General features: G+C 35.9%; 1 protein-coding gene across 23 annotated transcripts in view; it reads left to right on the forward strand.

Moving 5' to 3' along the window:
• Positions 1–15,249, forward strand: part of RBFOX1 (RNA binding fox-1 homolog 1) — a 1,354,570-nt gene that overhangs the window by 805,521 nt on the left and 533,800 nt on the right. The window contains exon 1 of one of the 23 annotated variants that reach the window (XM_069809895.1): positions 9,273–9,312. The exons of 21 other annotated variants lie outside the window; for them this stretch is intronic. The gene's annotated coding sequence lies outside the window, so the exon portion shown is untranslated. Of the gene's footprint in view, positions 1–9,272; positions 9,313–15,249 lie in introns of those variants that run through there. One more of the 23 variants, XM_069809887.1, reaches the window with a different exon arrangement.

Raw genomic sequence — 15,249 nt, forward strand, 5'->3', positions numbered from 1 at the left:
AGACCAAGGCCTAGCCAGTCCCCAGGCAATGGCTGGTTTGGAAGGACTACCCCCCACTTTTATTGCTGAGCATGATGTTATATGGCATGGAATATCCCTTGTGTCAGTTTGGGTCAGCTGTCCTGGCTGTGTTCCCTCCCAATTTCTTGTCCACACCTACCCTACTCACTGTGGGGGCAGAGTGAGAAACAGAAAGCCTGGATGCTGTGCTAGTACTGTTCAGCAATAGCTAAAACACTGGTCTGTTATCAACACTGTACTGGTCACCAGTCTAAAACACAGCAGCATATCGGCTGCTATAAAGAAAATTAACCCCATCCCAGGCAGACCCAATACATAAACATATTTGTCTTTACTGAAGATGCAGGGACTGATGCAGTTCCATACCTGAACAGCACTACCTCAGATGGGAATATAATTATTCCATCATACAGCAATGTTTCTTACCAGGTTTTGCTCAGGTTGATAATAGTGGAACAGAATCACAAAAGCCGGATCAGTTGTTTCCCTTAATCAATAAATCCATCTCTGAATTTGTTTCAGGGTAAAATCATATTTAAAGACTGAGAATCACGAGCAAAACTTGCCTGTAGTTTACTCAATAATTATTAAGGTTATTGTATATAGCAGTGTTACCATTGCATTGCCACTTCTAGGTGCTACTTTTCATTTCAGCTACTGAAATCTATATTTGTGTGAAATAACACTGCGTTGTGGAAAGAATCTAATTTGGTACCTTCTAATGCCAGATTTCTGAGCCTTACAAGCAATATTATGATCTTTGTAATGTTAAGCTCTGATTGCCAGTGTTTTGTGTCATTATCTGTATAACTTGGCTAACACGGTCAGTCCTTTTGACTTATGAAATATCAGATGTTTTATAAGGGAACTTTTCTGTGATGTACTTCACTTTAAGGAAATTATATTTTAGCAGCAAGTCATTTGCCTAAATTCACGTTGTTGGTTATTGCCCTTTTTGTGACAGTACAGAATTGCATTGTGCTTTATGACTTTTCATCTTCTTGAATAATGACATTTCTGTTTAACACACAAACCATGATAGAACTTCAATCAAAAATGCTGACTACAGTATACGCTAGAGGGTTAAACAGAAGTTCCTGAGAGAATAGTAAAGCATACACGTTTTTACATTTATGGATGCTGAACCAAATCCATTTTTTTAATGGTATGGATTTTTTTTGCTTTATTAAATGATGGAGCTGGCCATATATATTCTTGTCATTAATCAATAATTTCTATTGTTTTAATTTTATGTTATGAAAGGCTAGAAAGCACAGCTGACGTACAGAATACTAACTTGACTCCGGTAAATGATTGCTAAGGGAAGGTGATTTACTATGAAATCGGGGAAAGATCAGAGCGAATCTTCCCGCCCAACCCTTTTTTTTATCAAGCAGAATCAGATTTGCAAGTAATGAAAACAAAAGGCCTCCACTTAAGTCAATTATTTCAATCTCAATTAAAAATAATGTTCTTGTCATAAAGTATTTAATGTAAGTAGTTCTGCTGGTCTGAGTCTGCTGCTTTGTCGACTAAACACCTATCTTTTAATGGTATTAATGATCTAAGATTGTGAATATATGTAGGCAAGGCATAAACCTCTATAGGATCAGAGTCCCATGTTGTACTTACTCATGTAGTAAAGCTGTCTGCTTGGCTGGCTACAAGTTAAACTGTACCCTCTATCATATGATACTCCAGACTATGATAAATGTTAATTTGTTTTTTTTTCTTAGTACCAAAGATGACTATTATTATGGAATTATCCTTTTTATTTATAAACATATTTTTACTTTGGTAGCAAAGGCATGCTATGTTGTAGAGGTATCTTATGTTTTAATTTGGTCGCTCAGCAATAAATGTATTTACCACATTCAGGACTGCTTTTTGTATATCAATCTTCTGATTAATTTTCAGGTTTGTATTTAAGTATGTGTCATTTATGAGGTCATTTAAGTGGTAGCCATTGGTGCAGGAATACAACAAATAATAATGATTCCTAGTAAAGTGTTCAAAACAAACCTGGGAATCAAAATAGTAGTGCTTGGCAAAAACCAGACACAAGTTAAAAACTATTATCTGTCAAAAAGGTTTGAAGATCAGTTAAGTAAAAAGATTGAAGGTTCACTAATTGAGCTCTATTTATTATATTTCCATCTTTTAAAGATCTATATAGTAAAAGATAATAAATAAAAGAACAAAACCCACACACATTTCTTTTTGTAGCTGTTTTAAAACAGTGAAAGTAAATTCCTTATAGTATAGCAGGTTTGCAATGTTGATTTGAATAACTAGAATTTGCTTGATTTCTTGAAGCTTTAAAAGACTAAGCAACAGAACCTGTGTGACACAGTGATGTTGGTACTGAGGGTTTCTGGTGATTTTGTTTTGATTTTTTTAAATTATGTCTGAACATTAACAGCTAAAAATTACAGCTATCTTGCTATCTTATTTTTCCTGAAATCATTAATCCTTGACTATGTTAATACCTTATTTTAAAAAACCTTGATCCCTGAGAGGTAAACAGACACTTGAAGTTGATTAGCAGTTGTTTTTCCTTATGTATGTTATACATTGACAAACTTTTTAATTTCAATTTGCTTAAAGGTAATGAATAAAAGTAATCCATTTAGTTGCATTAAACTGAAAGTTTTCAGCTCTCTAGAAATAGAATAGCTTTGTTGTCAGGCTCTTGCACTCTCTGGAACTTCATAGAGATTGAACCGGTCATAACTCACTAACATATTCCTACATATGTTGAGTAGAAGGGAAGATATAACCAAGGAGTACTATACAAGATAAAAATTCAGGCAATTCAGTCGAACGAAAGGTAAATGAAAAGGGAATGCAGTAAATCCTAGTTTATGTGCATAGCAAGTGTTGGTTAAGCCTTAGATCAGGGTTTCAGTCACGCTTTCCGTTCAGTGTGACTATTTCTGTGCTTTAATGTGAGCATGAGAATAAGTGTTACCAGATCTGGGCAAATGCACCTATCAACTTCAATTTATGGAATGGATTACACGCTTCAGCATGGTCTATTACATTGGAAAGTAATGAACCAAAGCACTTTGGCTTTAGCTGTAGTTTAGCAGAACTCTTAAAGATGGCACTGGCTGGCTGCATCTGGATTCCCGACTGCACAGACTGTTTTGTTTTGGTTTTTTTAATCTCAAGATCAGGATGGGGCCTCCTGCGAAACTGCCCTCAGGGATAGAGGAGGGAGTTGGCAGCTATTTAAAGACATTTTTCTTACAGCACAAGAGCTCTTGATTCCCACATGTAAGAAATCAGGCAGGGAAGGCAGGAGACCAGTGTGGCTGAGTAAGGACCTCCTGGTCGAACTAAAGTGGAAGAAGGAAATGCACAGGTATTGGAACTAGGGTTGTGTATCCTGGGGAGAATATAGGGATGTTGCCAGCATGTGTAGGGATGGGATCAGGAAAGCTAAGGCACAGCTGGAGTTTGGAATTAGGCAAGGAATTTGAAGAACAGTAAGAAGGGCTTCTACAGGTATGTTGGTCAGAAAAGGAAGATCAGAGAAAAATGTACACACACACACACACAGAGTAAATAAGATGGGAAATGTAGTGACAAGACATGGAGAAGGCTGAGGTGCTCAATGATTTTTTTGCTTCAGTTTCCACTGGCAATCACTCTTCCCACATCTCTCAAGCCCTGAACCTCAAGGCAGGGACTGGGCAAACCCAGTCCCTTCCATTGTAGGAGAAGATGATGTTCAAGACCACCTGAGGAACCTGAACTTACACAAGTCCATGGGACCTGAAGAAATGGATCCCAGGGTCCCGAGGAAATTGGCAGATATTAGTTGCTAAGCCACTCTCCATCATACTTGAAAAGTCATGGCAGTTGGGCAAAGTCCCCAGTGGTCAGAAAAGGGAATATTGCACCCATTTTTAAAAAGGGTAATGAGGAGGTTCTATGATTCGGAGATGCTTGACATGGAGAATTTGAGGAAGTATTTTCCATATAAAATAATCAGTGCATCCTAAAAGGAAGTTTTGATAGATTTTTTCCTTGTCTTTGTCAATTCAGACTGTGGGCTGTAGGGTGGTGTTTGTCAAGAACTTGAATTTACTTGGGCAGATAAAATAGTATGCATTTCCACTGAAGACTTTTTTGTTGCTATTTCACACACAAGTACCTCAGTCCAGCTCTTGGTGACCATACCTTTGAAACAACGATGAAAAAATCCAGTAAATGTTTAAATGTGATTCTGTGCCTTGGCTGTCCATTTTCCACTGATAAGTCTCATGCAAGCGATCAGAGGCATGTAATTTTTGTTTACAGGACAAGTTTTTAACATATTGTTAGGCGCAGCCCTGCATAAAATGTCTTGTGTTTGGCTTTCAATGCGGCAGCTGTATACTAAGATGAAAAAGAACAGCAGGCCAGGGAAAATATGATCAGCCCATCATGCAATATCGTAGAACATATAGGTATGTTAAAAAATTTGGAAGTAACAAATACGTTGTCGGTGTTTGAGTATTTGCGTTGTATACATTCTGAAAGCTTTTTAATATACATTATAAATAGATGAGTGTGATGTGTGGACTGCATTGTTATATTTGCTCATTTTAAAGTGTGTTTGTATCAGGCTGCATACAGAGCCCTCTCTAGCTGAACTCTAACAATAGCTGAAAGTGTAGTGACTGTGGAATAACTCAAAAGATGACATTTTCTGTGTATTTCATTACTGTAAAACATAAAAAGCTGCTTTGTTGTCTTCCCTAGAGCCAGTAGTTTGGATAGATATTTACAGATAGATATATTAAAATACTTAACTCATCTACTTATAATTCATCATAAAAAGGTAACAACTTTATGAAAGTAAAATCAATACAAATTGCATATGGCTCATGGGATAGATTTTATAAACTGGTTTTTTTTTGTTGTTGTTGTAGTAACATAAACATCTGTGAATATTAAGCCACTTTTTTGCAATTCAATTTTAATCTTTCAAATATAGAACAGGGACTATTTTCTCCTCATTGTGTAATTTCAAATCCCTTTTTTGCTGATGGTATTTATGATCGTAAATAGAGATATTAAAAAAATAGAGACACAAGATTTGCTGAAGTGATTTGCTGAGGAGGCTGCATGTACATAAATAAAAGATGTATAAGTACACTTAGAACTTTGAGAAATATTCTTCTTGATCTATTCTTTCCACAATGAGGGTTATGGAACTTTACTGGATTATAGCAAATATAAGTGAGGTTGTGACCCTGGCAGAGGTTTACTTTGATTGTGTTTTTTCTATCATTTGGGGCTTCATGAAATAATCAGTTCATAAGTGGTGTAACAATAAAAATTATTTAGGAACTTTTACTGTAAAGTGCTTAATTCTTGTAAGAATTTGTCTAGGGGGATTTCTTGGGTTTTGTTACTGGTATTAGAGTTTGCTGGTTGTATGCTCCTGTGTATCCAAATCTATATCATATGGGAAGGGAATATATGTGGCCTGTGTTTATGGTAGTTGCTTGCAACCAGTATGTTAGAAAATGTTTGAAAAACAGTTATGGTGGAATAGTAGTGATTTTAATACCAGCAGAGAAAGTAAATTTCAGGTGTTTGTCAGAAGACAAGTTTCAAGAGTGCAATCTGTAGAAAACTAACATTGCTGAAATATTCATAAATTAATTTCCTAGTACAGATGGTGAATGAATTTGTTAAACTTGTTATAACTTTTGTGCCATTTTGTTTACAGTGTAACTTCATTCCTGTTAAATCTGTATTTGTGCAATTTGGCTGAGATTTCTGCAGGCCATTGATTTGCTTGCAAAGTTTCTGCATTTTTAAATTAGGCAATGAATGGAGCTGCCCATTAATCATAAGATGAAGAGCCACCACTCACAGTGACAATATCACTATGTGTCTTAGTCAAGAATTTTACACCAGTTGAAGTGGCTGCAGTAAAATAATTTCAGAAGATAAAACACAGAGGGCTCTAACCTTATTAAAACATGTCAGTAAATAATAGTTGTTTGTTACTGGTATAATTTCCAAAATTTCTGGGGTATTTAGTTAAACACTTACGGGGACTAATTGTAAATGATATATACCCATTGTTACTTAGGTTAATAAAAATGGTAATACCTGTGCAAACCTGAACTGCTTTCAATGCCGTAATGTAATTACATCATGGAAAACAGCATAATAAAGCAAGAAGAAAACCCTAGGTATATGTAATTTCAGTTTAAACTTCCTTTGGAATGAAAAATACTGGCTGGGTGTGGGGACCGCTTTTAAACTGGGCAGGAGAACTGACTCTATCTTCCTGTACTATTCACTTGGATTAATTAAATCAGAATGTAAATTTGTACCAAGCTTTTCTGTGTGAATAAGTGGGTAGAAAATATTGTAGATTTCCTCTGGTAAGTGCTCAGAAAATATTGTAGATTTCCTCTGGTAAGTGCTCTTCTTAACAAAAGAAAGGCTTGGACTGCAGCTTGATATAATACTTCCTTACCAAAATCTTAGGCTGTGGTTATCCAGGTATCTTAGACCAGACATGTCTATCCAAGAACGAGAACTTAAAGTTTCTCTCCTGAATGTTTACCTGTGTTTTCACAGTGGTAGAGCAGCTGTTAATTTCCCAGTCTAATGTGTCAACTGCAGTGAATCTCAGCCTTTTGTTCTGGAGAAAAACAGGAATGCATATCCAAAGAAAAAGTTGCAGACATTAGGAAAGCAAGGAAATTTCCTAGTTTGCTTCAGAACTGCAGGTCTGTCAATAAAGAGTGGTTTTGCTCTTTGGTCTTCTCTGAACCCCCTGTGTGGGGAGGAGCTGAACGAGGAGATGAGTAGGATGATCATCATAGCAGGGAATCAAACTGTACATGTGGCGGTGATCTCTATATGAAGAACGTAAATTTCTCTGCATTAAGCCCCATACTGGTGGAGTTGTATTTCATCCTGAAGATAAATCATTTATAGTTAGGTTAGGTATCTTTAATTTACACTGCAGTCTACAGGGCATTTAGATCAGCAGAGAGATAATGGGTTTAATCTCTTTGAGAAACCCACTCATTTTGCTTGTTTCAACAGTTCGGTCTCTATGGCATACGGAATGATGTGTAAATTCAGCTGTAAAATACATCCATTTGCAAATAAAAACACAGTGCTTACTTGGTACTGTTAATTGTACACCCATTTTATTATACTGTATGTTTAGATGATAAATGCAAAATTTGTAACAGCCTTGCATGTCACTACTCAGTATTTCCTGGATACCATCCCTCATTTTGCCAAGTCCTAAACACTAGAGAACAGTTTAGCCCTGTCAGTGCCTTATGAATAATAGGAGAGAGTCGAGCTCTTTTCTTTTCCCATCACTTATACAAAAATTTTGTGGTGGGGGAGGAAAAAAACCCTCTAAAAACACTGTGGGATTTAATAGAAACATAAGAGCCACTGCAACCAAGTGAATTCTCCTAACTGCATTTCTCTTACTGGAGTTAAACAACTCCAGTAGGAGAACAGGACCTGAAGTTTCCGTAATATGAATGATTAACCATTCTAAGACATTGTACTACAATGTCTGCGTGGTGTCTTGTAATTCCACTGTTGAAATGAATTCCAGTCTTTTAGCATAACAGGTGCCAGAAAACCTCTTTTGACATACAGGATGAAGTAGCAAGAGTGGTCATAATTTCCTAAGCTTTTACTGTGAAATAAAGAAATGCAAATCGTACTTGATCCTTAATATCCCAAAGGGATGTTTAAAGGTAAATTTAATTGAAATGAAAATTCATTCTAATCCCAATAGTTTGATCTCCACACCGAAGGATCTTTACAGCTATGAGGAAAAATTAGTTGATATAAACTATTACCTCTCTTTTGAGCAACCACATTAATAATAACTAAAGTATAATACTGAGCATGGATATTACAGTTTACCATCAAAGTTATCCCTGCTTTAATTAAAAAGTTGAAAGTTAATGCAAAAAAGCATGCAGTACAAATAACAAAATTGTGATTGTCCATTGCAAACATATTCATAGAATATCAAATAAAGGGAAAAGATCATCATGCAGGCTTTTTTTTTTAATACCTTTTCAGTTTTACAGGGAAAATGAGCTTTGAAGTGATGTACAGTAAAGTGCCTGTAGAATGTATTCCACATATAAAATATCAAGTATGTTCAAATGCAAATAACTTCAATCTTAAATTATGGGGAAGTAGGCAATTACTATTTCGTGGAAAAGAAATAATTTATTTAGTAGAAATGTTTAGAAATTGATGGTCGATTTTGAGACGTTGGGAGAAACAAAGGGACTTCTTTATGACAAATCAAAATAAACTTAACTAATGTTCAGTTAGAATGTACAGCAGGATGCCTCTGTGTAATAGAGGATGGCAACCCTCACCCAAATCTTCACAAACCAAAATCAGCTTTTTAAACTGCTTCTGAAACTATAGTTACTTCTGAGCTTTTTTTCCTTTGCATATCTGTAGTGATTATTCATATCCTGGGTAAATCAAGACAAAATTACAGCAGAGGTAACTACAACTGTCATTATCTACCCTAGAATATCTCATGTCATACTTGTGTATTTATATACTTACATTCAGGACTAGAAATAATTTGTGGAGTCAGAATACATTTTCATCTTTGAGATTCATGTTTGAATTTTAAAAAGAGGTAGGAGAGAGTCTTAGAAATAATCAGAACCCAATGGTCATCTTTATGAATTGACTACTTATATTTCTTTTTCCTGTTTTAGTCTACTTTCATAAGAAACTAAGCTCATGTGATTGCACAGCCTGACCTGCTGGTTGTCCAATATGTTCATGTACTGAAATTTTAACCTGGAATGTATGCCTGTGTGAAACCTTTTGTATATCATTTATTTTCACTTTATAGACAGACTTTTTTTCTGTTAACATTGCTACTAAATAGTCGTGGGCATGGTATTCATGTTTATTGATGTTATATGCCTGTATTTGCAGGCAATTGTCCTCTTTTTTGTGGTAAATACAAATAATGTGACTCTTAATGTAAGCAGAGCACATTTTACTCATTTAGCCACGTGCTTACATGGTGTTTGGACATAACTTACTGAAGAGCATGATTTAAAAGAATCTTCACAATTTTCTAACTGTTGTGAAAGTAGGAGAATAAAAAGAAAAATACATTTAGTTAAACATAGTGGCATTAAATGCTGTACTTAAGAGACACTAGCTCAGATCTCTACAGAAGTGTTTTGTGTTTTTTCCCTACAGGATGAAAATGTAGCACTCAGGAAACATGGATAATGCAGCTATCAAGTAAGATAGAAAATAGTAGCAAATGAAAGAAAATCCTGCTTTAAAGCCCCAAGACAAAGTCATAATCCTTCTGGATAGATCCTAATAGATTCAATTCCTCTATAAAAGTCCATAAAAGGGAAGAGAGAATGATTTCAGAATTCTTTTTTATCCTAACAGTTTCCCAAAATAGAGGCTCTGGATGATAACTTTGTATTAGCAAATGTTTGTTTTCCGGAGTAGAAGTTTACTTGTCCTTCAGTGTTCTAGGAAGGACTGTTCCGCTCCATTCTGTGATACTGGGGCTAGGGAGGAAGGAATGGCAGGAGCTAATTCTAAACCTAGATGTTCATCCTTGAGCCTAGAGATTGCTGAACTTCCTGATCTAAGAACATACTAAAGCTGTCATCCATTAGGGTGACAGGACATGCCTCAGATAACTCGGAGAGGTGAGCGAAAACTTTGGGTGAGATGGTAGCAGTTCCTCCAGCGTCTTAACCACACCTGTTGCTTGACAGGGATGAGCTGAGTGTATTCAGACAACACACTCCTTAGAAACTTCTGCTGCTTCCCTTGCATCTAAGGCCTTAATTGTCCAGCTGTCCATATGACAGCACAGCCACATAGTCTACAAGGTGATATAGGTGGTATTATGTGTCCTGGCTGATAATAGTCCTAGAATGCAAGCTATATTTGATCTGCCTGATAGCCCTCAAGCAGCTCAACAGTTTTGTGTTGCCTCCCAAGACCAAAAAATTATTCTGAAGGTTCTGGAAAATGGTTTGCTAGTATAGGACCACAGAGAAATTTGACTTTGAAGCTGACCCTGCTTTGATTTGGGGGAGAGGGAGAGTGTTGCAATCGGTGATCTGCACAGATCCTTCTAATCTAAACTATTCTATGGTTCTACATATGGCATTTTGAGCAACATGCATACATTATGTTTCATGTGAATTTTAAAAAGTGTCTTTAACACTGAACTAACTTTCTCTCTTAATACAAATTCCAGTAGTCCAAGCTGTTGTCTAATCCTACATTGAAAAACAAATGCCTTAAATGTGTTTGAGCCTATGGGCTCGTCTACCTAACACATCAGAATCACAAAATCATAGAATCGTTTAGGTTGGAAAAGACCTTTAATATCATCGAGTCCAACCATCAGTGTGATGCAATAGATCCCTGGCCCGCAGGAACAGAGCTGTTTCTGGAGCACAGGTGCATCAGGGCAGCACTGTGCCTGAGATCATAAGCTGGACGGGGAGGTAGGGCTAATTAGTTCAGGTGCAGCCTCATGTTAACGGAACATTTCTGTATTTAAGACACTGACTACTGTCTCTTCATGGTGCTATGTTATGTCAGGAGGATACATTGGTTTGGTCAGAGCTATCTTGTGTCTCTCTCCATGCTGGGATTCGTGAAGATATGAAATGAAGATATGCCCAAAATCTTTTCTGTTCTTCTTCAGTGGCTCAGAGTGATCACTGCAACTAGAGGTGGATACCTTATTGTCATTAGTATATGAGCAGTACAACCAATCTGAAGTAAGTGCTAGACATCTTTCTCAGTGGTCTTCTCAGATATTCTGAAAGCACTGTAACAGAACCAGAATAAATTAAAATATACGATTACACTGTACTGGGGTTTTTTTTGCTATTTGTACCCAAATTCAGTTAATATTTATGCAATCTGGCTGTGGCAGACCCTGCGGAGTTACAGTGTACTTTCATGCTTACATCACTGTTAATCCATAAAACAGCTAGTGAGGTTTTTAGGGGAAAAAATCTAAGTGTGAATTTTAGTAATTAGTAATGCTAATTCTATGCAAATAGATATTATGATAGATTTATCTAATATTCTACAGTATGTTTATGGTGCAACCTGTCTTCCAAACTTTCTGTCTGATTCTGTAGTTTTGATTGAGCTATCTCCATAGCAAAAACTTGGCACAGGTGTTGTATAAGCATTTATTTTTTTACCATCTATGCACAAGATTATTTATGAGAAGTACGCAGCAAGTTCCAAGAGGTCTTAGAAATTTTTATGAGTTAAAAAACAGAGATATGTAGCAAGAAGTCAAAAGGTCTGAGTACTTTTCCCAATACTAGGCACTAGGAAAAGCATTACGTTAACAGGAAATTTGTGATCTTTCTGAAATAACATAACTTATTTCAAAAGTTTCCCTGTCTTCGCAAACCAAAACCAGACTGTTTTGTAGCTGTAAGAAATGCTACAGGTACACTTTGGTACTGTGCTTTTGGAATTAAGCTTACCTCGGTGCAGGAGCAGAGACCATTCACCACCTAGGCAATTAACATTCTACTCAAGGTTTCACCCTGGTGTAACAGAAGGTTGAATTTTGATCTGTGTCGGTAATGATGCGATAAAGTGACTCAGTTTCCTCAAAGGTCCATAGGTATTATGTCCTACATGCAGTAGTGAATTTTACCTGTAATGAATTGGAAAATGTTATCAAATAATTAAGAGCTGCAGGGTCAGAGACCAGAATAACAGAACAATGTTTGGCTGACAACCACATAGATAAAATTTTGGTGAAATGTTAACAGTGATAAAAGTCATTAATAATCATGTACACAAAGCTGGTTAAATATATCTACTGCCGATACTTAATTCAGAAAATAAGTGTACAAATTTACTATGAACAATATGCAAAAATGATTTGAGATTGGATTCCTATTGTTACCTGGTTTATGTTTTATATGCTTCTCTAATTGGAGTCCATGCAGGGTATAGAACCCACACTGCTTGCCTTCCAGTTCTTTCCATCTGTCACAAGACTGGGAACTTAGGGGGGAAAGGGCTCAGTTATTCAGGAGAATGTACAGGAAAAGCTTTCAGTATTGTTTAAAGCCCTATTCCTTCAATAGGAGTTCTGGAGACAAATTTCTGCATCTGGATTCAATCCCATTGATTCCATTGACTTGTCATTTGCATGGGCTTATGACAAGTTTGAGCCCTGATTTTAACATACTTGTTTATATATGTGTAAGGCCCTGATTTCTTTGCTAAATACATAAATGGTTAATACTATTGCTGATTATTATGCAAGGAAGTGAAGAACAAAATCCAGTGTTCATTGCTTTAGCTAAACATGTGTCTCCAAAAATGTATAACCATGCTAACTTTGAAGTTGCAGTACCCGAATGAACTTAATTATATTTACTTAACAAGAAATGTATTGATGTATTTTCAGTTTTAAAAAACTTACAAAAAGATGGAGTTTTTATAACAAACTTAAGTTTATGATTTGCAGTGTCTTTGTTGAGATGTGAAGTTCATCCTGTTTACTGGTAGCAAACCCAGTCTTTTACAGGTGAACATAAAACTTTAAAACATTAAGAACTTTGTAGCTTTGAAATGTTGAAGCGGTTTTGAGTGATTTCTCAGGTGCCTTGTTTGTAGACAGAAAATTAGTCTGATTTTCAAGTCTAAGTTTATAGATCATCTATCAATGTGGTCATCAGTAACGATATTTGTTTGTCATTTGGTTAAAGGCACTTCAAATTAAATTTTTGGACTTATCCATCTAATACTCTTCTGAAACTCTGATGCAATGATCATTAAATCGAGAGATTTCTCTTTACAATAACCAACAGGCAACTGCTGCTCTGAGCTATGGGAGTTGTACAATCTTTTAAATAGTTTTTATTTTGGCCTTCTTCCTAATTTGCTAAAATATTGCAACATTAAAAATTTTTTCTAAACCTCAACTTCCACATGAATGAAGCTAAAAGATTTCACATGGTCATGTTTCTGTGCTGCCTCTTAAAAGGCATTATGTCTGTATGTATAAATATAATTGTGGTTTTGATAACACTGCAGCTACAGCAAAGTCTGTGACATACTCTTGGCCTTAAAAATGGGTGATCCAATCAGAGCATGATTAATTCCTTTTGGGTCTTGTGGTCAATCAGGGTTTCACAAGTAAATGTAACAAAGAAAAAGTGTCTTGTCTGTTTTCCCTTCATTCGTGTGAGACTAAGTATGGTAAAAGTTACATCCTATTCCTTCCTCAATCTGCACCTTGTGGTCAGCAAATTGTGGTCCTGTAAACTGCGAGTCTTTATCTGATATCCTGCTAATTAACTTCACAATACCCCAATTGTGAAAGTGCATCAGGCATTCAGAAAAATGGAAGCATGCTTCTTATGTTCACAGTTTTAACAGTTTATGAACCTATCTCACAATTTCTGAGTGCAGTGTGACCATACCTTAATCTGGTCCTTAAGAGAATACCCAGTGTATTTCCAGTAAAATATATATGGGAATTTAGATAATTAGGTTTTACACAAGTTGGCCTGGCTGTTCAGCATCTTCGGTCAAAATTAACTTCTAGGTATTTAGCAATGGAAGTGAAATTAGTATATAACTTTATTTCTTTTAAAAATAAAGGTCATCTATTTACATGAAATTATATTTTTCATGTGTATGTTCTACTAAATTCGCCACTGCATGTCTGCTGAGTATAGTAGAGTTACTACTAGTATAAATTTAGGCAATAGATTAAAGAAAAAAAAAAGATGGCAGAGATATAATTGAGAAAGCCCTAGTTTTGGACTAATATGATAGAAGCTGATTTTGGAGTTAAAGAATTTTTATTGGTTTTGCATGAGCTGGAAAATATGCTGCAGCTTTGGGAATTAATGTTTAAACTCTATCTTCTACCTGAGAGATGAGAAATATAGAATGCTATGGTTATATAGAAGTAGTTCAAATAAATGTTGTGGGGTTCATTCTACACTGTATATACTATGTTCATCATTTATCTACTTTTCTACTTCTGAGGTTTTCTTTCTGATGCTGTTTTGCTCACATAGCTTTAATGGACATCAGCAAACTGGAACACTGTTATATGAATATTTTTGCAATCAATGCACTACTTTTTCTGAAAATATGATGGAATATTAGAACATAGACTTTTGTATTGCAAAAGCATGCTTTTTAAAATCTGGTATTCAGTACTCTCTGATGAATTCATACCTCTATTTAGAGTAATTCTTGAAACTCTTGCTCCTACATGAGTGTTTCTACTGTGAATATTGCATTCTATTGAAACAGCAGTGCGCATGGATCTCAAATTTCTGTTGTTCTTGGTCTACCATGGATTTGTGCACATCCTGATCCATAGTCTGCAGTTTCCTGAAGGGAGATAACCACCCCTTTGCTGTACATAGAAAGTAATTTGTACTAGAAATCGTATGTGCTATCTACATGCAGAAAAGCTAGCCCTAACTGTAAATATTGTGAACAGTTGTGACAATACATTATGAGTTGATTTCTGGTAGGATTGTTTGGGGTCTCTCACAAAGAGCATCAGTCTAAGCCAAAGATGGTAAGCAAGGGGAAGCAAATATAGTGGACATTATGTTTTCAAATACTGAAAACGTTCAACAACTTTTATTTTTTAATGAGAAAGGGTGTCCCAAGAATATTCAAAACTCTGTAAGGTGTGGTAACCACCTATACCTTCATGTCCTTTACATCACCAAAATATTAATAAAGGCATATTTGAGCCTGGTGTTATGGGTGTTACTTAGGTATGATTGTTCTCAGTTTTCCCTTTTTTATTTTATGCATGTATCAATGAATGCTAATTGGTTTTATCTACCACTAGTTAGGTGGTCTGTAGATAATATTCAGAGAACCATTTTTGTGCTAATCCAATCACTCATTATAGTAGGTATATTACCAATTTCATTCCAGCATGTTGGGTTTTTTAATGTGATAGCGCTTACCTGTAGAAATGAGACTAAGATCTCTAATTCCATTGCCCCCTCCTTGGATAAATGTAGCAGCCCGATTAAAGCGCCAAGAAATGGGAGCTCACTAATGAATCAACCTTCTATTTTGTTTCATTATTGTTAGCTTCAGGTATCTCTGTAATGTGTTTTTCTTAATCATGGTAAGTAAACTTACCTCTTGAATGGTCTTAAAGTATGA

This window comes from Haliaeetus albicilla, chromosome 22, assembly GCF_947461875.1.
Source record: "Haliaeetus albicilla chromosome 22, bHalAlb1.1, whole genome shotgun sequence".
Classification (NCBI taxonomy): domain Eukaryota; kingdom Metazoa; phylum Chordata; class Aves; order Accipitriformes; family Accipitridae; genus Haliaeetus; species Haliaeetus albicilla.